Source organism: Gorilla gorilla, chromosome 6 (genome assembly GCF_029281585.2).
Source record: "Gorilla gorilla gorilla isolate KB3781 chromosome 6, NHGRI_mGorGor1-v2.1_pri, whole genome shotgun sequence".
NCBI lineage: Eukaryota > Metazoa > Chordata > Mammalia > Primates > Hominidae > Gorilla > Gorilla gorilla.
In genome coordinates, this window is record NC_073230.2 from 21095816 (window position 1) to 21119572 (window position 23757).

The window sequence follows — 23757 nt, forward strand, 5'->3', positions numbered from 1 at the left end:
CTAACTTCCAGTGGATCAGAGTCAGTTCATGTTGCCCTCTTGGAAAGAGTATCTTTCTTTATTATTTCTGTTTATCCTTAGAGAATGTTTATTCATTTATGTAAGATCTCTATTTCGATTTCCCAGCATATGCAGCCACAAGGTATAAAGAATAAGAACAATTTTAAATGTAAAAACAAAATTTTATATTAGTTTCTCCTTACAGGGGCATTACTGTTTAAAAACTCAATACTGAAATATTATTTATGAGTACAATTCAAGATTTTTTTTTTTTGAGACAGTGTCTCGCTGTGTCACCCAGGCTGGAGTGCAGTGGCGCTATCTTGGCTCACTGCAATCTCTGCCTCCCGGGTTTAAGTGATTCTCCTGCCTTAGCCTCCCAGGTAGCTTGGACTACAGGCACCTGCCACCATGTCCAGCTAATTTTTTTTGTATTTTTAGTAGAGACGGGTTTCACTATGTTGGCCAGGCTGGTCTTGAACTCCTGACTTTGTGATCCACCCACCTCAGCCTCCCAACGTGCTGGGATTACAGGCGTGACCCACTGCGCCCGGCCAAAAAAATATTTTAAAAACTAAAATTCTATCTTTCCAGGATTATCTGTTCAAGTGAGGCAAATAACCTCACTTAAACATACACACACACACACACACGGAGGCATGCACATACTCCTATGGATGCAAAAAGGAGAATCCAAATGTATTCAAATCTATTCTAATCGTTAATAAGTACGAATGAGTACCTACTATTATACCAGCACTGATCTTGGTGATTCTTATTGTTTACTTAACCTTGAAACAAATCCCCGAGATAGATGTTTGCGGTCCTGTTTCCCAAATGAGGACTCTGTGTCTCAAGGGCTGATAAATAGTAGCTATTCCAACCCAGTTTTGTATTTTTCTGTTGTATACATATACCAGCTCCAGTATAGGGGATCAAACCTTTGTTCTTTGCAATGTGTTTGTTGTTTTTCTCTTCCTCCTCCTCCTCCTCCTTCCTTCCTTCCTCTTCATTGTCCTCCACCTCTTCCTTCTTCTTCTTCACTTTATTTTTTCTTTCTTTGTTTTTTTGTCTCCCTGAAGAAAGCAGTGACAAAGTCCACTCTCCTTAAACCATGCTAAACATGCTTAACCTAAAGGTAATTATTAATTAGATAATAAAGTCGTTTGACAAATGCTTGCTGTAACTATCAATAGCTAAACTTCTATTAGATCACTGAAACACTAAACATATAATTTAACAGAAATAACAGATCTTATTGTTCTACTTCATCTAAATACTGGAAGAATTTTCACCATTAATAAAAACCGCATAGTACCAGATAGGATGGTTTTAGCAGAAATTCACAGAATTACCAACTTAAATTGCTTTTTTAAATGAAAGGAAATATCCTATTACATACCAGAATGTCCAGAGAATGGTTTGTAATGGAGCTACAGGTATTATGCAATCAGCTGCTCAAAGATGTTACTAAGAAACGTTGGAAAATTATTTGCTTTGACTTTAATTGAATGTTATAATTTAGTTCGAGTCATTTCTATGTGGTATAAATGACCACACATTTAGGAAGTATATACATTCTTAGCTATATCACTGAGTACTTGCATGGCATTGGGAAATTTGCATTAACTTTCTGCCTATTACTTTCCTCATCTCTAAAAACTAACAATACCTACTATATTAGTCCATTCTCACACTGCTATGAAGAAATATCTGAGACTGGGTAATTTATAAAGAAAAGAGGTTTCATTGACTCATAGTTCCACAAGGCTGGGGAGGCCTCAGGAAACGTACAATCATGGTGGAAGGGGAAGCAAACACATCCTTCTTCACATGGTGGCAGGAGAGAGATGAGTGCCAGCAGGGGAAATGGCAGATGCTTATAAAACCATCAGATCTTGTGAGACTCACTCTTTATCATGAGAACAGCATGGAAGTAACTTTCCCCATGATTCACTTACTTTTCACCGGGTCCCTCCCACAACACATGGGTATTACAAGAACTATAATTCAAGATGAGATTTGGGTGGGGACACAGCCAAACCATATCACCTACCTTAGAGATTATTATGAGTAATTTATAAGATGATTCATAAAGAGTATCACAGTTTCTGGGAAATTATCAACAGAAAATAGATGAGAATTATTGTCATAATGACTACCAATTCAGTTTCTAAAAAAACTTTGTTGCTGTATGTTTTACACATGTAAAACTTACCTATCTCAAATGATTCCATGATTTTAATAACAACATTGAGTGAGTGCAACAATCATCACAATTTATTCAGTTTTAACATTTTTATCTGAAAGTTTTTATTCACTTAAAAAATATATAAAATAAAAAGATTGCCAATATTAAATAAAATTTAATGTATATGTATGTTTATATATAATTAAACCAATAGATACAAAACACACATAAATATTACCCAGTACATAGAAATAATTAGGTAAAGTTTAGTCTTACTCTGTTATATTTAAATCGAATTTGTGAAACAATCACTGATTTCTTCAATAATTTAGGAATATTTCTTTATTTCATAAAATTATAAATGTAATTTTCACAAATATATTGAAAATTTTGTGTGTGTGTGTGCAGTTGTATGTATTTGCAGCAACAGCAACCAACATTTCTTTTCAAAGTGAATTAATATATTTCACATAGAACATACCAGGCTTTGATTCTTTTCATGGCAGAGAAGCCTCAAAATTATTATTTTCCCTTGCTTACCTGTATGTCCTTATCTATTGATAGTCAAAAACATAAAGAATTCTGAGAAGCAGGAATAGAAATAGAGAAGAAGTTTACATTTTAAGTTAAATACACACATGCATTATTCATTATATAATATATTATGATCATATTAATATATGCAGTATGGTATGTACATATTATATGTGTGTATGTATATATATAATATATGTATATATATATGTGTGTGTATATATGTGTATATATATGTGTGTATATATATGTGTATATATATATGTGTATATATATGTGTATATATATATGTGTATATATATGTGTATATATATATATATATATAAAACCATTATTTGGAAAATTAAGAAAAAAACTGGAAAAGTATTCATTCAGGACCCCAAATTTACAAAATCCTCTTTAAAGTACAGCTGTTTACTCTGTTTTTCAAGGTTAATAATTCTTACTATTCTGTGAGGCATGATTGATCTTTGATACCATTATTATTGGTACAAAAACATTGAAGAAACTACATTCAGTGTCTTGTTTCCAGTAAATAATACAACATTAAGTCCTGAAAAATATTAAATATAATAGTAAAACAAGTGGAAATTTAACACACACCACTATTTTCTCCACCACACACCATTAGAATACAATTTTGCTTTCTATTTAAAGTTTTCTTCGAGTTTTCTCTCACTTTGTTTTAAATCTCCTCTGGTGCTATGGTCAGAGTCACTGGTCATATTTCAGATCATCTTGCTCCAGCAAAGATTCTAATTATAACTTCCAGTATGTAAAGTAAATACTAATTACATGCTAAGGGCCAAGTTCTGCCCTTGAATTTAAACAAAGAATTTACAGTTACTTCAATTAAACCTGAATATCTAACAGATTTATTACCAAAAAATTTTAATGTAGAGGACCATACACACATAAAATGATGTAATTGTCGAGGGAAATAAAACATTTAGCTAAGTGCAATTTGAACTAGGCAATAGATGTCACCAAAAACTATTCCATGAGCATCTTTCCATTTTACACTGAGCCTCTCAAAGGCAAATGGAATTTATTATAGAGGTCAAAAATATCATAAATATCAACATTTTTTGTTTTGGAAATATTTTCCTTTTTTTTGGTTTCCCGTCTTGAGATTCCTTCAGAATTCCTTTAGAGTAAGAGATGAATCCCATGAAGAGAAAGGGTAGAAAGATTTTACCAAGGGAAATTCGTCTCTTCATTGGAAATTTTAGCCAACTATATTTTGGGGGAGATGTAACAACAAATATCTTGCAATTTTAGCAAATAAAGTTTAAGTAACTGCCTGTTGATGGTAGTCTCCTGGAAAGAAATTTATCTAAGAAAACAGGTTTTTGTTTTGTGTTGTTCTTGTATACAAAAGTTTCACATAGAATGAAAGATTCTTTTTCCCACAAAATTTATGAGTTTGAAAAGAGAGAGATTCAAGGGAAGTAAAAACATATGCATACACAAAAACATGTATACTAATGCTCATAGCAGCATTAATCACAATAGCCAAAATGTGGAAACAACCCAAATGTTTACCAACTGATGAATGAATGAACAAATGTGGCTTATCCATACAATGGAATATTATTTGGCCATGGAAAGGAATGAAGTACTAATACATGCTATCTTGACATCATTAGTCTAAGTAAAAGACCAGTTTCAAAAGTCCACGTATAGGATTGCATTAATATGAATGTTAAGAATAGAGAATCTATAGAGACAGAAAGTAGAAAGCAGGTTGGTTGTTGCTTAGGGTTGGTGGATGAGGATGGGCAATAGGGGATGGGGTTTCTTTTTAAGGTAACAAAAATAAATTTGACTGTGGTGATGATCACACATATCTGTGAATATACTAAAAACCATTAAATTAATTTTAAACAGATGAATTCCATGTTATATGAATAATATCTCAATAGAGCTGTTAAAAAATGTTTAAAAGAATAAGAAAAAAAGGTGACATAACAGCAGTATAATCCAAGTCTGATTTATAGGAATGTCTCAGAGGATTGAATGAATGTTGCACTAGAGATTGTATGTGTGTGTGTCTGTGTGTGCATGTGTGTGCGTGCACACACACACGTATTTAATTTAGCTGTTGTTTTCCAGAAGTCTAATACTTCAAATTATTGTTATTAATATAGAGTTTCATTTTATAGCCCTTTATTTTTAGACTAGAATCCATTGAAAAATGACTTTGATGTTGAATTACATTAAAATGGCCTAAAATTGCTTTTTATATATAAATATTATTTGTCAACATGTTCTGCATTCCATTTAATAAATTATCAGAATCTGATGCTCTGATCAGTTAGACTACACCATGCTATTTAAAGCTTGAAGCACAATTTTTTTAATTTAGTATAATTTTAAACATTACAAAAATAGTTATCTTGCAGCTCCCCTGCTGTGTCTTAGATTGTTGCCAAAGTTTTTTGTAATATGTTATCACTAGAGTAACATCCTTCTATAAATATTGCATCCTTGATTCTAATGTCACCCAAAATAGCGATGTGGTATAAAGAATACAGAAAAAAGAAATGTAGAGAGAGAACTGTGATTTAATTTTATTTTTCTTTATTTTATAGTCATTACAGCTTCCATATCATCATGCTTTCTCACTTATCTGTATATTTTCCAAATATGAAAGTCTCCCTTGGGTCTCAGGATATTTTTTTTCAAGCCCAGAACAATTTTCCATGTGACATTCAGCTCAGTTGAATGATACATGAAAAGAAAGGCATTGAACTTTGTGGAGTACTTTGTAAAAAACCCACTAAGTCTCAACTGCTTGCAGAGTTCTCATTTCAATGACCCATCATATGAAGCAATTTCTCCATTGTGTTAAGTTTTAAAGACAGAAATCAAAAGTGTTGTGGGTATAATCTGAATCTTGACATGAATTCTAAAAATAATGGAGTTGACATAGTTTGCTTTACTTTTTATTTACTCTGAAATGATGATCTTTTATGTATTAGGAGGAAAATTTCTTCCATATGTGACTAATTGTCAATTGTATTTTATTCATCAAACTACATTTGAGAGAATCTTGAGGTTCTAATATAGACTTTGTAAGTTGTTTTTCAATAAGCTACGAAAATACTGTTTTTGAAAAAGAGGAAGTCATTATTCTAAGCCCATAGTAACAAAAGACCCAGAAGACTCATGTTATATTTTAAATATTAAACCCCAAATGCTCAGTAATTTTTACATCTAATAAAACAAATTTGAGCATCTCATTCTGACAGTCTGCCTGTATATGGAACAGATCTAAGCACATGTGGCTATGGTAGCTGTCAACTTTGTATGACAAGAAGAGTTCCACGGTGACAACAGGCTGACTCCTAATTCCAAGATAATAACCCACTCTTTGTATCAGCTTGATTATGGCGGATACATAGGCCAAAAATATTGGGAGATTTTTGTAGCCCCCAACAACTCATCAGCAAAATTAACTGAAATCATACATCCAGAAATTAATTCTCAAATAACATCATTATTCATTTGTTACCTGGTGTATTGCCTATGTAACATAGCTGAATTTCTAGCCCACCCTAACTCTGCTTTTCTTTAAAAACAGGATGCCTCCTATAAAATGTTCCCTTTGTAAAATCAGACCAGCTGAGATTGGTTAGAACGAAGACAGCCAAAGAAAGGACTGCAAAAAGACTTCCGGCTTCATTATAATCTCATTTCCATGCTAAATGACACTCTTGCCAGTGCTGCCTTGACAATCACTATGATAATGACCAGAAGTAGTCATAAAAAGACAAAAAGAAAGGTGGCACTACTGGCTTTGGAAAGTTCACTGCCTGTCCCAGGAAACATGTAAATATTCCTCGCCTCACTTCTAAGGTCCAACCCCTTCATTAGAGAAACCCTATATTTTAAACCTCTCACCCCTTGGTTTGTCAGCCATGTTACTGCTTCTCAGTTCCATGGCCATCAAATAAAGCCTGTACTACTTGATGCTCAATTTTGATTTTGCATTTTGGCTTCATGTCATGGAAAAGGAAAATACCCTATTTTGCTGAATCGGCTTTGTCAGTAACAAATTTATAACATTAGATTGAATCCTATGATCAATTGTATGCTGTTTGAAGCTCTATACCACCACCCTTCTAAACCTTATGAAGCAAAACAACAAAAGAATGGCAATACTTAAAATGTAGGAATTGAAGGCATGGGGACAGGGGAGAATTAAGGGAGAGAGAGGGTAGTGTTGAAAACAAGTTTGTGATTTCAAATAAACTCAATTGTAGGCATAGAAATAATCTAGCATCACAAAGTTATAGATATATTACCCACTGGAGAATATCTGATAATTAATAGCTTACCCATAAAAGTAAAGAAGAATGTTTCTTGGTTATGGATATAATTCATCTCTGAAGGATCGAATCTAATCTTGCACATAAAAGCAGCAAATCCAGTTTCCTATATTTGCTCATACCATATTCTACTTTCTTGCTCAAACGATTATCCCCATACATCTTAAGGGTCTTAAATCTCATGACATTAAAGTAGGGTTTTTTTTCTTTTCTTTTCTTTTCTTTTCTTTTTTTTTTTTTTTTTTTTTTTTTGGTTGGTTAGTTTGTTCTTTCTTTTGGGACCTTGCTATTTTATATCTTCTACCATCTACTAACTTTAGCTACCTGGAACTCTCATCTCTAAATAACACTTAGTTCCAGTAACAGATATTTCCTCTGCATTTCTGCATTCCATAGAACTTACACTGGAGAGGCACCCTGGTACCCCCTTGTGAGCATGGAATTGAACGTGGTTTCTAAAATCTACCATGACTTTCCCATGTTAGTATCAATATCTCAAGGCTTAACTTAATTCCAATAGCTACCTCCAACATTTACTTCCAGAATATTTAAATAAATATCTAAAGTATGGGGAAAACACTAATGCTATTTGTATTAGTCCATTTTCATGCTGCTGATAACAACTTACCCAAGACTGGATAATTTACAAAAGAAAGAGGTCTAATGGAGAACTCACAGTTCCACGCGGCTGGGTAAGCCTCACAATCGTGGTGGAAGGCAAGGAGGAGCAAGTCACATCTTATGTGGATAGTCGCAGGCAAAGAGAGAGAGCTTGTGCAGAGAAACTCTTGTTTCTAAAACCATCAGATCTTGTGAGACTTATTCACTATCACAAGAACAGCACAGAAAAGACCTGCCTCATGATTCAATTACGTCCTACCAGGTTTCTCCGATAACGTGGGAATTGTGGAAAGTACAATTCAAGATGAGATTTGGGTGGGTACACAGCCAAGCCATATCACTATTGAAATTATGTTTAAGTTTTCTTGCATGTTTTTGAAGAGTGACACTTCACAAAATTAGTTTGTAGTTAGGAAAACTGTATCTTCCAGAGTTACTGTTTAGAGATGTGAAGATGTTGAAACTGCAAAATATGAATATGGAAATTTAAAATACATTTTTTGGATATAACTTTTTTTCTCCACATATTATATGCAGTAATTGTATCTTAGCCCAGTTTCCCCAAATCCTGAGGCAAAAATCAAATACTTTTATGGAGAATTTGTAACCTCAGAGAAACAAAGATGGAAGAAAAGGGAAATGAAGAAAAACAAAAAATGAAACATCAAGAAGCTGACACAGCTTCCACAGAAAGCACAGTTGGCTGCTCCATTACACTGATGTCTACAGTAAGGTGGTATGGAAAAGCTGCTGATTCTCATAATTCTTTGTTAGGCAAGACAGAGGGAGCATATATTTAACTCACCTTTCTATTGCTGGTCTTTCACTGATGAAAGTTGTCACTGGGGTGTTAACTCACCCACACCCTCCATTATGTTACCTGGCTTCTTTGAGCTGTGGAGGCAACATCCATTGAGAACCACAGTACCATCTTCTTTGATGTGAGTCTTACTTCTGCAGGATGTCCCAGCAAGTGGCCATGCACCAGAAACCCTACTAGCCTAAATGAAGATCGAAATTTTGAATTAATGGCAAAGTACTGTGGCTAAAGGCAAGACAGTATGAGGTCATGATTTGAGAGACCTAGAGCAGCTGCTGAAGCATGCCCAATAGACTAAGCAGGCAAGATATGGTCTCCTCCATGAAGATAATCATGCTTTTCAATGAGTTTCTCTAACAAAGATCAACAAATACCAGTACCTCTTCTCTATGGACTACAAGAAAGTGGTTTATCCCAAGTGAACTTCCTAGAAGGCCATCAGTAGAACTTTGCAGAAAAACTTTGCCAAAAATATGAGATTCATAGAGATCTTTTAGGAAAAATATTAGAAAGAAAATATAAGGAATAAAAATATTTAAATCAATTATATTCTTTAAATGAAAAGAAGAAAAAGCTCAAATCATCAACTTAAGTTTAGAATGTAAGAAAGTAGAAAAAGAAGAAAAATTAAACATAAAGCTAGCAGAAGGAAGAAAAAAATAAAAAATAAATTAGAAAAAATAAAAAAATAAAGAATAGAGCAGAGATTCTTAAAAACAGAGAGTAGAAAAACAATAGAGAAAATCAATGAATCCAGAAGTTGGTTCTTTAAAAATATTAACAAAACTGATGAACCTTTAACTAGATGAACCGCAAAAAAAGATAGAGATACAAATTGGTAAAATAAGAAATTAAACTGTGTGTTTGGGGAGCATTGCTATTGACTCTACAGAGCACTGTGAAAAACTGTACAATTTGTATAGTACAAATTGTATCCAAACTGGATAACTTGGATGAAATAAATTTCTAGGAAAACAAAACCTGTGAAGATTAAATTATGAAGTAATAGAAAATCTACTTAGAATTATGACTAGCAAAGAGATTAAGTCAGTAATCAAAAATCTCTTAACAAAGAAAAGCCTTGATGTGACAGCTTCACAGGCAAATTATACCAAACATTTAAAAAACTAACACGAATTCTTCTCAAACTTTTCCAAAAAAAATTAAGAGAAGGAAATACTTCTTAAGTAATTCTATGAGGCTAGCACTACCCTGATACCAAAGCCAGAAAAAGATATTATAAGCAAAGGAAACTACAGACCAGTATCTATTAAGCACACTGATGCAAAAAAAAAATCCTCATGAAAATAATTCAGCAGATATATATATATATATATGAGGATTTTTAATGAGGATTTTTTTATATACACATATATACATACATATATGTGTGTGTGTGTGTATATATATATATAGAGAGAGAGAGAGAGAGAAAGAGATAGATATCATGGATATATTTATATCCAGGACCAAATGAGATTTATTCCTGGAATGTAAGGATGGTTCAATATATAAATATTGATCAATATAATACATAATGTTTACAAAAGGAAGAAAAAAGTCATGAGTATATTAATTGTGGTAAAAGAAGAATTTGAAAAATCCAACAATCTTCCATGATAAAAAACACTCAGCAAACTAGGAATAGAAGAAAACTACCTCATAATAAAAGGCATGTACGAAAAATACACTGTGAATAACATAATGGTGAAAGACTGAAAGCTTTTCCTCAAAGAAAAAAAAATGCAAGAATGCCCACTTTCATCACTTCTGTTCAACATAGTATTGGAAATTCTAGCCAGAGCAGTTAGGTAAGAAAAAGAAATAAAACTATACCAAATTTAAAAGACAGTAGTGAAAGTATCTCTGTTCACAGATGACATGATCCTATATGTTGAAAACCCTACAGATTCCACAATAAAAACTGTTAGAACTAATAAGCAAATTCAGCAAAGTGGCAGGACACCAAATGAGCTCATAAAATAAGTTGCATTTCTATACACTAACACTAAACATTCTGAAAAAGAAAATATGAAAACAATTCAATTTACTATAGCATCAAAAAAAATACCTAGGAACTAACTTAATGAAGAAGTGAAATATTTTACAATGAAAATACAAAACATTGCAGAAAGAAATTAAATACATAAATACATGGCAACATATCTCATGTTCAAGGATTGGAAGACTTAATATTATTAAGATATCCATACTATCTAAAGTAATCTACAAAATAATGTAATCCCTATCAAAATCCCAATTACTTTTTTTTTTGTAGAAATAGAAAAACCTATCCTAAAATTCACATGGAATCCCAAGGGACTCCAAACAGCTGAAACATTCTTTAAAAAGAACAAAACTGGAGGACTCATACTTCCTGATTTTAAAATTTAACTGCAAAGTTAACCAAACTGTGGTACTGGCATAAACACAAACATATATACCAGTGAAATAGAACAAAACTGTGGTACTAGCATGAACACAGAAATATATACCAATTAAATAGAATAGAAAGCATACAAATAAATGCGGACATATGTGCTCAAATGATTTTTGACAAGAGTGACAAGATCGTTCAATGGAGAAAGGAGAGACATTTCAACATCTGGTGGTTAGAAAACTGGACTGCCACATGTAAAATAATTTAGACTCTTAACACCACATACAAAAAATAACTCTAAATGAATCAAAGATCTACCTTTAAGGCCTCAAACTATGCAACTCTTAGAAGAAGACATAGGACAAAAACTTTAGAACATTTATTAGAAATGACACCAAAGTCACAGGCAACTGAAGACGAAATAGACAAATTGAACTCCATGAAAACTTTAAAAATTTGTACACTAAAAGCTTCACATCAGCAGAAAGCTTATCCACCATGATCAAGTGGGCTTCATCCCTGGGATGCAAGGCTGGTTCAACATACGCAAATCAATAAATGTAATCCAGCATATAAACAGAGCCAAAGACAAAAACCACATGATTATCTCAATAGATGCAGAAAAAGCCTTTGACAAAATTCAACAACCCTTCATGCTAAAAACTCCCAATAAATTAGGTATTGATAGGACATATTTCAAAATAATAAGAGCTATCTATGACAAACCCACAGCCAATATCATACTGAATGGGCAAAAACTGGAAGCATTCCCTTTGAAAACTGGCACAAGACAGGGATGCCCTCTCTCAACACTCCTATTCAACATAGTGTTGGAAGTTCTGGCCAGGGCAATTAGGCAGGAGAAGGAAATAAAGGGTATTCAATTAGGAAAAGAGGAAGTCAAATTGTCCCTGTTTGCAGATGACATGATTGTATATCTAGAAAACCCCATTTTCTCAGCCCAAAATCTCCTTAAGCTGATAAGCAACTTCAGCAAAGTCTCAGGATACAAAATCAATGTACAAAAATCACAAGCATTCTTATACACCAATAACAGACAAACAGAGAGCCAAATCATGAGTGAACTCCCATTCACAATTGCTTCAAAGAGAATAAAATACCTAGGAATCCAACTTACAAGGGATGTGAAGGACCTCTTCAAGGAGAACCACAAACCACTGCTCAAGGAAATAAAAGAGGATACAAACAAATGGAAGAACATTCCATGCTCATGGGTAGGAAGAATCAATATCGTGAAAATGGCCATACTGCCCAAGGTAATTTACAGATTCAATGCCATCCCCATCAAGCTACCAATGCCTTTCTTCACAGAATTGGAAAAAACTACTTTAAAGTTCATATGGAACCAAAAAAAAAAGAGCCCGCATCGCCAAGGCAATCCTAAGCCAATCACACTACCCGACTTCAAACTATACTACAAGGCTACAGTAACCAAAACAGCATGGTACTGGTACCAAAACAGAGATATAGATCAATGGAACAGAACAGAGCCCTCAGAAATAACGCCGCATATCTACAACTATCTGATCTTTGACAAACCTAAGAAAAACAAGCAATGGGGAAAGGATTCCCTATTTAATAAATGGTGCTGGGAAAACTGGCTAGCCATATGTAGAAAGCTGAAACTGGATCCCTTCCTTACACCTTATACAAAAATCAATTCAAGATGGATTAAAGACTTAAACGTTAGACCTAAAACCATAAAAACCCTAGAAGAAAACCTAGGCATCACCATTCAGGACATAGGCATGGGCAAGGACTTCATGTCTAAAACACCAAAAGCAATGGCAACAAAAGACAAAATTGACAAATGGGATCTAATTAAACTAAAGAGCTTCTGCACAGCAAAAGAAACTACCATCAGAGTGAACAGGCAACCTACAGAATGGGAGAAAATTTTCGCAACCTACTCATCTGACAAAGGGCTAATATCCAGAATCTACAATGAACTCAAACAAATTTACAAGAAAAAAACAAACAACCCCATCAAAAAGTGGGCAAAGGACATGAACAGACACTGCTCAAAAGAAGACATTTATGCAGCCAAAAAACACGTGAAAAAATGCTCATCATCACTGGCCATCAGAGAAATGTAAATCAAAACCACAATGAGATACCATCTCACACCAGTTAGAATGGCAATCATTAAAAAGTCAGGAACCAACAGGTGCTGGAGAGGATGTAGAGAAATAGGAACGCTTTTACACTGTTGGTGGGACTGTAAATTAGTTCAACCATTGTGGAAGTCAGTGTGGCGATTCCTCAGGGATCTAGAACTAGAAATACCATTTGACCCAGCCATCCCATTACTGGGTATATACCCAAAGGACTATAAATCTTGCTGCTATAAAGACACATGCACAGGTATGTTTATTGCGGCATTATTCACAATAGCAAAGACTTGGAACCAACCCAAATGTCCAACAATGATAGACTGGATTAAGAAAATGTGGCACATATACACCATGGAATACTATGCAGCCATAAAAAATGATGAGTTCATGTCCTTTGTAGGGACGTGGATGAAATTGGAAATCATCATTCTCAGTAAACTATCACAAGAACAAAAAACCAAACACGGCATATTCTCACTCATAGGTGGGAATTGAACAATGAGATCACATGGACACAGGAAGGGGAATATCACACTCTGGGGACTGTGGTGGGGTGGGGGGAGGGGGGAGGGATAGCATTGGGAGATATACCTAATGCTAGATGACGAGTTGGTGCAGCACACCAGCATGGCACATGTATACATATGTAACTAACCTGCAGAATGTGCACATGTACCCTAAAACTTAAAGTATAATTAAAAAAAATGCAAAAAGAAAAGATACAGAATAGCAGAATGAATAAAAATCCACCAACCAACTATCTGCTGTCTTCAAAAGACTTACCTAAAACATAAGGACTCCCATAAATGTAAGGTAAAGGGATAGAAAAAGACATTCCATGCAAATGGAAACCAAAAGCAAGCAGGAGTAGCTATTCTTATATCAGACAAAATAGACTTTAAAGCAACAACAGTTTAAAAAGACAAAGTGGGACATTATATAATAAAAGGATTAGTCCAAGTCCAACAGGGAAATAATACAATCCTAAACATATATGCACTTAATACTGGAGCTCTCAAATTTATAAAACAATTTCTACTAGATGTAAGGAATAAGATAGACAGCAATACAATCTTTAAATCATATAACTCTGACTTTAGATTTTTTCAAAAAAACCTTCAAATGAAGAAAAATAATTACTTTCACCACTCTATAAGATTACAACCTGATAACTTGCTGCCCTCCACTGTCATACAGCATCCTCAATCTACCTTCCTCAGTTTCTTGTTTTACCATGCATGGCAGGTATTATTCTCCATTTTATTAAATTATTTACTTATGTATCATTTTTATTGTTTATTGCCTACCTTGCCCCATGTACTAAAAATCCACAAAGGAATAAATTTTTGTCTATTTTTGTTGACTGACTAATCCAAGAAACCATAATGGTGCCTTTAGCATAGTAAATATTCCAATAAATATTCATTCATTAATAAATTAGTGTGCAGAAGAAAAACGTGTTGCATAAAATCAGACTTATTTTCAGCTGAAAGAAAAAAAATCCTATCTAGACTATTTTTAAAGATGGAGAATCATTTTTTCATACAACAAAAAAATCCACAACAAGCTCAGCTCCATGTACAGATTATAAGGAGAACTTTAAAAGCTGTCACCAGGCTCTGTTTCTTCCATCAATGTCTTCATCCCCTCTTTTCTTCATTTCTCATAGTCATAAGATGGCTGCAATAACACCTCACAACTTTCCAGATTGCTCCATTGTGAAAGAAAAAACGCTGCTTTCCAGATGCTCAAAAGTCCTGGGATCAGCTGTGATTTGGGCTTACTCCAGTCCCTTGGGGCCTGGATGGTAGAATATGTTGATGGACAGAGGCCTTGGTCACACAGCCAGCATGACAGGTCAGCAGCATCCAAAATGTTGGAGTTAAGGGTGGTGTTTAAAGTCATGTACATTTCAAATGTTTTAAATAAAGTCATAGTTAAGAACATAATGATATAAAAATCACCTCCTTAGTTAAAACAAAGCAGATTATTTCAGAGATTGAGCAGAAATAACTTTGGAGAATGGTATGTAAATAGGGTGTCCTCAGCCAGCCACAATCTACCATACCTGGTGGTCTCACTTTTGATCCACAATGTCATCATGTATATGTGAATGCAAAGCATTATACATGCATTATCAAAATGCAAAGGAAATTGTAGAACATAAGACTAACAATTGTGAAACAAATTTAAAAATTCTATCCAGCCCAGAAACCTGCTTGAGTATATAAATGAGAATTTTAATAGACTATTGTTTGCATTCCAAAGTATAAATATATGTTCCCAAATACACTGGCTTATATTTATTTCCATCAAGTGCTAAGACCTTCTTATAACTGTCAATCTAGTATTTATTAAAATAATTCTTAATCATTTAAATATATCCTAAATACTTGGTAAAAATACATATGTATAAATAGAACATGTTAACCTTTCCCCAATTCACATTTAGTTCATTTACTATGTTCATCTTTCCTAATAAAGACCTCAAACCATTTTTGAAATAAAGCAAGAGTAAACAAATATCATGGACAATACTAAATTTCCTGTATGATTCCCTCATTCCTTTTGTCCCTTCTGAATGTTTACAAGTAAGTATGCATGCACAGTTGGAATTTCACCTAATGGTATTCTATTTTAAGTTTATGTAACCCGAAACAGATTGCATCTAAATATATAGAACAGCTCTATTTTCTTTACTTTATCTTTAAAACTATCAATCAAATTAGTCTTATACATCAGTTTATTTATCTTAAAGTAATATCGTATGTCAGCTAAAGAGTTTTTTCCTACATAATTATCACATTATAATCAGTTAAATGAGTATTAATTATTTTGGCATTATCTCCCACAGAGTGAACACTTAAATAGAAGCCTCTGTGAAAACTTGCTGCTCTGTCAAAGTTCTCTGTATATATCAGTCATAGCACATTAGCCTTGGAAAGGACCTACAGTCAGAGTTCTCTGTGTATATCAATCAGAGCACATTAGCCTTGGAAGGGACGCACAGATCATTTAATTAGAAAGTATTCATTTGACAGATAAGGTATATTCACCTCTGACAGAACTACCACTAGAGATGAATGCTGGTAAACCAATACTATTTTCCAATTACCCATGTTTTCTTCTATTCTTATGCTCTATCACTTTATAAATAAGTGTAAAACCTATACAGTATGCTGAAGTTCCCTGCTAAATTTGGTTAGTAATGTAGAAACAAAAGTTTCAACTTGATTGATATATAATTTAATACAACTGAGGGTTTTTCTCAGCCTAAATCAAGTATTTTAATGAGACATTCTTCCAGGTACATAACATTGGACATCCACTTGCCTTAAAATCTCACCCAGTTATTACTGGGAGTGTCCCTAGAGTGTCACATAAAGGTTGTTAAGAGTTTGTATACAACAAGATGTGAATATCCCAATGTGAAGACCACTGTGCTAAATTACCCCCAAACACACACACACACACACACACACACACACACACACACACACACACACACACAATATACTTCCCCACCTTGCCATACTATCAGGACATTTAAAATTTTTGGTTAAATAAATATTGAAAATTCCTTTTTTTATGCCTGTGTAAACATTACACACCCAAGGCAAATAGCATATTATGATGATACTTTCTTTTAGGTACTAATTTACTTGAGACATGATTTTTAAGAAATATTTTTTAATTGAAGAAGAACAGACATACAGAAAGAAATGCAAACTGCATTTATCTCAGTAATTTTTTTTACAGGTGAATGCACTTGAAAACACAGAATTTAAGTCAAGAATTGTAATATTACTAGTTTGCAAGAAAACCCCTCAGGCTTGCTCCCAGTCATTACTACCTTGGAAAGGGTAATTGTCATCCTGAATTCTAACACCATTAATTAATTTGACATTTTTTAACTTTATACAAATAGATTTATATAAGTATTATTTTGTCTCTGGCTTTTTTCACTCAACATTAGCTATGTGAAATTCATATGCTGTATAACATTTCATCATATGCGTATACTACAATTCACTCTATTGTTGATGAATTTGTGAATTGTTTTCAGCTTTTGGCTATAAGCAAATAATGCTCTTCAGTTACACACCCAGGATGAAAACTGCTGGAGTAACAGAGTTTGTTGTATGCTTGGTTTTATAAACACTATCAAATAGATTTCTAAGTGGCTGCAACAGTTTATCAATTTACCTATTTATTTACTTTAATAATTGCAAACATTTTATGGGATAAAATGTGATGTTATGATGCATGTATACATTGTAGAATGATTAAGTCAGGATAATTAACATATCCATCACCTCACCTACTTATACTTTCTTTCTAGTGAGAACATTTTAAATCAACTCTCTTAGCAACTTAGAAATATGTACTACATTATTACTAACTATAGTCATCATGCTGTGCAAATAAATCACTAGAACTTATTCCCCCAGTCCAGATGAAACTTCCTATGCTTTGACTAACATCTCCCCTTTAATGTCCTTCTCCCCACAGTTTTCTTCCACCACAACCCATATTCTAGTCTCTGGTCACCACCATTCTATTCTCTACTTCTAAGAGTTCCAGTCTTTTTGATTCCACATATAAGTGAAATCAAGCAGTAATTGTCTTTCTGGGCCTGACTTATTTCATTTAGCATAATATTCTCGAGATTCATACATGTTGTTATAAATGACAAAATTTTCTTCCTTTTAAATGCTGAGTAGTATTCCATTGTGTATATGTGCCACATTTTCTTTATCTATTCATGCATTGATGGGCACTTGTGTTGTTTCCATATCTTGGCTGCAGCAGTGTAGATTTCATTTAGCAACATATGATAGCTTTAATTTTCTCCATATGCTGACCAACGATTACTCATATTTTTCTGTCTTTTTTATTTTATTCATTCTGGTACATTTATAGATGTATCTAATTGTGGTGGTGGTGGTGTTCTGTTTTGTTTTATGGAGTACTATGTTTGATTCATTCAAAACAATAGAATACAGTAAATCAAAGCTAACAATTAAATGCCCCACAAAATTAAAAATTTAAATTACAAATTAAAACTGGAAAGAAATGTTACAGCTACTGCAACTATATAACTTGTCATTCAAAAGTAGACAATAGGCAATAAGCCACAGTTAACCCAGACATTTATCACCCACAGCTCCTAATTAGATCTTTTCTTGCAACACCTCACAATGTAGTGCTTTGAATCTGGAAAAGTATAATATGTAAACCAACACTGAAGTTTTATAAAATTTCCTTAGAATGCATTGCAGTTAATTCTAGAAGCCACAGTTCTGAGTATTGGATCAATAGCAATAGGGAAGTTATAAAAAACTGAAAAAACATTTTCAGATAAATGTACAATACTTGTGGTTTTAATGTACATTTCCCTGATGACAAATTATTTCGAGCATATTTTCTTGTTTATTGGTTATTTAGAAAACCTCTTTATGGAATGCCAACTCTAGGGTTTTGGATTTGAACAAGCAAAATCCAAAATTGAATGCATTTTTTCTCTCTCTGTTTTTTAATGGCTGATCACAACAAACACTTCTCTTTCTTTTTCTTTTAATTTTTCTTTTTCTTTTAATTTTTCTTTTTCTTTTAATTTTAATAGCTTTCAGGGTACAAGAGGTTTTTGGTTACATGGATGAATTATGTGGTGGTGACTTCTGATATTTTAATGAACTCGTCACCTGGTAGTGTACATTATACCCAGTACGTATTTTTTTAAAATAGTTTAAGTTCTGGGATACATGTACAGAATGTGCAGGTTTGTTATATAGCTACATACATGCCATGATGGTTTGCTGCACCCATCAACCCATCATCTACATTAGGTATTTCTCCTAATGCTATCCCTTCCCTAGCCCCCCACCACCCAACAGGCCCTGGTGTGTGATGTTCCCCTCCCTGTGTCCCTGTGTTCTCATTGTTCAACTCCCACTTATGAGTGAGAACAGGTGGTGTTTGGTTTTCTATTCCTGTTGTTAGTTTGCTGAGAATTATGGTTTCCAGGTTCATCCATGTCCCTGAAAAGGACATGAGCTCATCCTTTATTATGGCTGCATAGTATTCCATGGTGTATATGTGCTACATTTTCTTTATCCAGTCTATCATTGATGGATATTTGGGTTGGTTCCAAGTCTTTGCTGTTGTGAACAGTGCTGCAGTAAACATACGTATGCATGTGTCTTTATAGTAGAATGATTTATAATCCTTTGTGTATATATCCAGTAATGGGATTGCTGGGTTAAATGGTATTTCAGGTTATAGATCCTTAAGGAATCGCCACACTGTCTTCCACAATGGTTGAACTAATTTACACTCCCAACAACAGTGTAAAGGCATTCCTATTTCTTTAAATCCTCGGTAGCATCTGTTGTTTCCTGACTTTTTAATGATTGCCATTCTAACTGGTGTGAGGTGGTATCTCATTGTGGTTTTGATTTGCATTTCTCTAATGACCAGTGATGATGAGCTTTTTTTCATATGTTTGTTGGCTGCGTAAATGTCTTCTTTTGAGAAATGTCTGTTCATATCCTTTGCCCACTTTTTCATGGAGTTGTTTGATTTTTTTCTTGTAAATTTGTTTAAGTTGCTTGTAGATTCTGGATATTATCCCTTTGTCAGATAGATGGATTGCAAAAATTTTCTCCCATTCTGTAGGTTGCCTGTTCACTCTGATGATAGTTTATTTTGCTGGGCAGAAGCTCTTCAGTTTAATTAGATCCCATTTGTCAATTTTGGCTTTTGTTGCCAGTGCTTTTGGTGTTTTAGTCATGAAGACTTTGCTCATGCCCATGTCCTGAATAGTATTGCTTAGGTTTTCTTCTAGGGTTTTCATAGTTTTAGGTCTTACGTTTATGTCTTAATCCACCTTGAGTTAATTTTTGTATAAGGTGTAAGGAAGGGGTCCAGTTTCAGATTTCTGCATATGGCTAGCCAGTTTTCCCAACACCATTTATTAAATACAGAATCATTTCCCCATTGCTTGTTCGTGTCAGGTTTGTCAAAGATCAGATGGTTGTAGATGTGTGGCATTATTTCTGAGGCCTCTGTTTTGTTCCATTGGTCAATACATCTGTTTTGGTACCAGCACCATGCTGTTTTGGTTACTGTAGCCTTGTAGTATAGTTTGAAGTCAGGTGGTGTGATGCTTCCAGCTTTGTTTTTTTGCTTAGGATTGTTTTGGCTATACAGGCTCTTTTTTGGTTCCATATGAAATTTAAAGTAGTTATTTCTAATTATGTGAAGAAGGTCAGTGGTAATTTGATGGGGATGGCATTGAATCTATAAATTACTTTGGGCAGTCTGGCCATTTTCACGATATTGATTCTTCCTATCCAAGAGCATGGAGTCTTTTTCCATTTGTTTGTGTCCTCTCTTATTTCCTTGAGCAGTGGTTTGTAGTTCTCCTTGAAGAGGCCCTTCACATCCCTTGTAAGTTATATTCCTAGGTATTTTATTCTCCTTGTAGCAATTGTGAATGGGAGTTCACTCATGATTTGGCTCTCTGTCTATTATTGGTGCATAGGAATGCTTGTGATTTTTGCACATTGATTTTGTATAATGAGACTTTGCTGAAGTTGCTTATCAGCTTAAGGAGATTTTGGGCTGAGATGATGGGGTTTTCTAAATATACAATCATGTCATCTGCAAACAGAGACAATTTGGCTTCCTCTCTTTCTATTTGAATACCCTTTATTCCTTTCTCTTGCCTGATTGCCCTGGCCAGAACTTCCAATATTATGTTGAATAGGAGTGGTGAGAGAGGGCATCCTTGTCTTGTGCCAGTTTTCAAAGGGAATGCTTCCAGCTTTTACCCATTCAGTATGATATTGGCTGTGGGTTTGTCATAAATAGCTCTTCTTATTTTGAGATATGTTCCATCAATACCTAGTTTATTGAGAGTTTTTAGCATGAAGAGGTGTTGAATTTTATCAAAGGCCTTTTCTGCATCTATTGAAATAATCATGTGGTTTTTGTCATTGGTTCTGTTTATGTGATGGATTATGTTTATTGATTTGCATATGTTGAACCAGCCTTGCATCACAGGGATGAAGCCAACTTAATTGTGGTGGACAAGCTTTTTGTTATGCTGTTGGATTCAGTTTGCCAGTATTTTATTGAGGATTTTCATGATGTTCGTCAGGATATTGGCCTGAACTTGTCTTTGTTTGTTGTGTCTCTGCCAAGTTTTGATAGCAGGTTGATGCTGACCTCATAAAATGAGTTAGGGAGGATTCCCTCTTTTTCTATTGTTTGGAATAATTTCAGAAGGAATGATACCAGCTCCCCTTTGTACCTCTGGTAGAATTCGGCTGTGAATCTGTCTGGTCCTGGACTTTTGTTGGTTGGTAGGCTATTAATTACTGCCTCAATTTTAGAAGTTGTTATTGGTATATTCATGGATTCGAATTCTTCCTGGTTTAGTCCTGAGAAGGTTTATTTGTCCCAGAATATATCAATTTCTTTTATATTTTCTATTTTATTTGCGTAGAGGTGTTTATAGTATTTTCTGATGGTAGTTTGTGTTTCTTTGGGATCAGTGGTGATATCCCCTTTGTCATTTTTTATTGTGTCTATTTGATTCTTCTCTCTTCTTTATTAGTATGGATAGTGTTCTATATATTTTGTTTATCTTTAAAAAAAATCAGCTCCTGGATTCATTAATTTTTTGAAGGGTTTTTCATGTCTCTATCTCCTTCAGTTCTGCTCTGATCTTAGTCATTTCTTGTCTTCTCCTAGCTGCTGAATTTGTTTGCTGTTGCTTCTCTACTTCTTTTAATTGTGATGTTAGGGTGTCAAGTTTACATCTTTCCCGCTTTCTCCTGTGGGTATTTAATGCTATAAATTTCCCTGCAAACACTACTTCAGCTATGTCCCAGAGATACTGGTACATTGTGTATTTGTTCTCTTGGTTTCAAATAACTTATTTATTTTTGCCTTAATTTCATTATTTACCCAGTATTCATTCAGGAGCAGATTTTTCAGTTTCCATATAGTTGTGCAGTTTTGAGTGAGTTTCTTAATCCTGAGTTCTTATTTGATTGCACTGTGGTCTGAGAGACTGTTATGATTTCTGTTCTTTTGAATTTGTTGAAGTGTGTGTTACTTCCAATTATGTGGTCAATTTTAGATTAAGTGTGATGTAGTGCTGAGAATAATGTATATTCTGTTGATTTCTGGTGGAGAGTTCTGTAGATATCTAGTAGGTCCGCTTGGTCCAGAGCTGAGTTCAAGTCCTGAATATCCTTGTTAATTTTCTGTTTCATTGATCTGTCTAATATTGACAGTGGGGTGTTAAAGTCTCCCACTATTATTGTGTGGGAGTCCAAGTCTCTTTGTAGGTCTCTAAGAACTTGCTTTATGAATCTGAGTCCTCCTGTATTGGTTGCATATATATTTAGGAGAATTAGCTCTTCTTGTGGCATTGATCACTTTGCCATTATGTAATGCCCTTTCTGTCTTTTTTGATCTTTGTTGGTTTAAAGTCTGTTTTATCAGAGACTATCATTGCAACCCCTGCTTTTTTGTTTTGTTTTGTATTTCCATTTACTTGGAAAATATTCCTCCATCCCTTTATTTTGAGCCTATATGTGTCTTTGCAAGTGAGATGGGTCTCCTGAATACAGCAAACTGATGGGTCTTGACTCTTTATCCAGTTGCTAGTCTGTGTCTTTTAATTGGGGCGTTTAGCCCATTTACATTTAAGGTTAATTTTGTTATGTGTGAATTTGATCCTGTCATTATGATGCTAGCTGGTTATTTTGCCCGTTAGTTGATGCAGTTTCTTCATAGCATTGATGGTCTTTACAATTTGGTATGTTTGTACGGTGGCTGATACTGGTTTTTCCTTTCCATATTTAGTGCTTCCTTCAGGAGCTCTTGTAAGGCAGGCCTGGTGGTGACAAAAATCTCTCAGCACTTGCTCGTTTGTAAATGATTTTATTTCTCCTTCATTTATCAAGCTTGAAAATTCTTTTATTTAAGAGTGTTGAATATTAGCCCCCACTCTCTTCTGGCTTGTAGGGTTTTGCAGACAGATCCGCTGTTAGTCTGATGGGCTTCCCTTTGTGGGTAATCTGACCTTTCTCTCTGGCTGCCCTTAACATTTTTTTCCTTCATTTCAGCCTTGGTGAATCTGATGATTATGTGTCTTGGGGTTACTCTTCTCAAAGAGTATCTTTGTGGTATTCTATGTATTTTCTGAATTTGAATGTTGGCCTGTCTTGCTAGGTTGGGGGAGTTCTCCTGGATAATATCCTGAAGAGTGTTTTCCAATCGATTCTATTCTCCCTGTCACTTTCAGGTACACCAGTCAAACGTAGGTTTGGTCTTTTCACCTTGTCCCATATTTCTTGGAGGCTTTGATTGTTCCTTTTCATTCTTTTTTCTCTAATTTTGTCTTCATGCTTTATTTCATTAAGTTGATCTTCAATCTCTGATATCCTTTCTTCTACTTGATCAATTTGGCTACTGACACTTGTGTATTCTTCACGAAGTTCTTGTGCTGTGTTTTTCAGCTCCATCAGGTCATTTGTTCTTCTCTACACTGGTTATTCTAGTTAGAAATTTCTCTAACCTTTTTTCAAGGTTCTTAGCTTCCTTGTATTTGGTTAGAACATGCTCCTTTAGCTCAGAGGAGTTTGTTATTACCCACCTTCTGAAGTCTACTTCTTCTGTCAAATCGTCAAACTCATTCTCCATCCAGTTTTGTTCCCTTGTTG

General features: G+C 34.3%; 1 long non-coding RNA gene across 2 annotated transcripts in view; it reads right to left on the bottom strand.

The window, feature by feature from the left end:
* Window positions 1-3087: 3087 nt before the first annotated feature.
* LOC134758892 (uncharacterized) overlaps window positions 3088-23757 on the bottom strand; it is a 153903-nt gene continuing 133233 nt past the window's right edge. For both annotated transcript variants that reach the window (XR_010134602.1, XR_010134601.1), the window contains exon 3: window positions 3088-8681. This is a non-coding gene — a long non-coding RNA (uncharacterized lncRNA). The remainder of the gene's footprint in view (window positions 8682-23757) is intronic.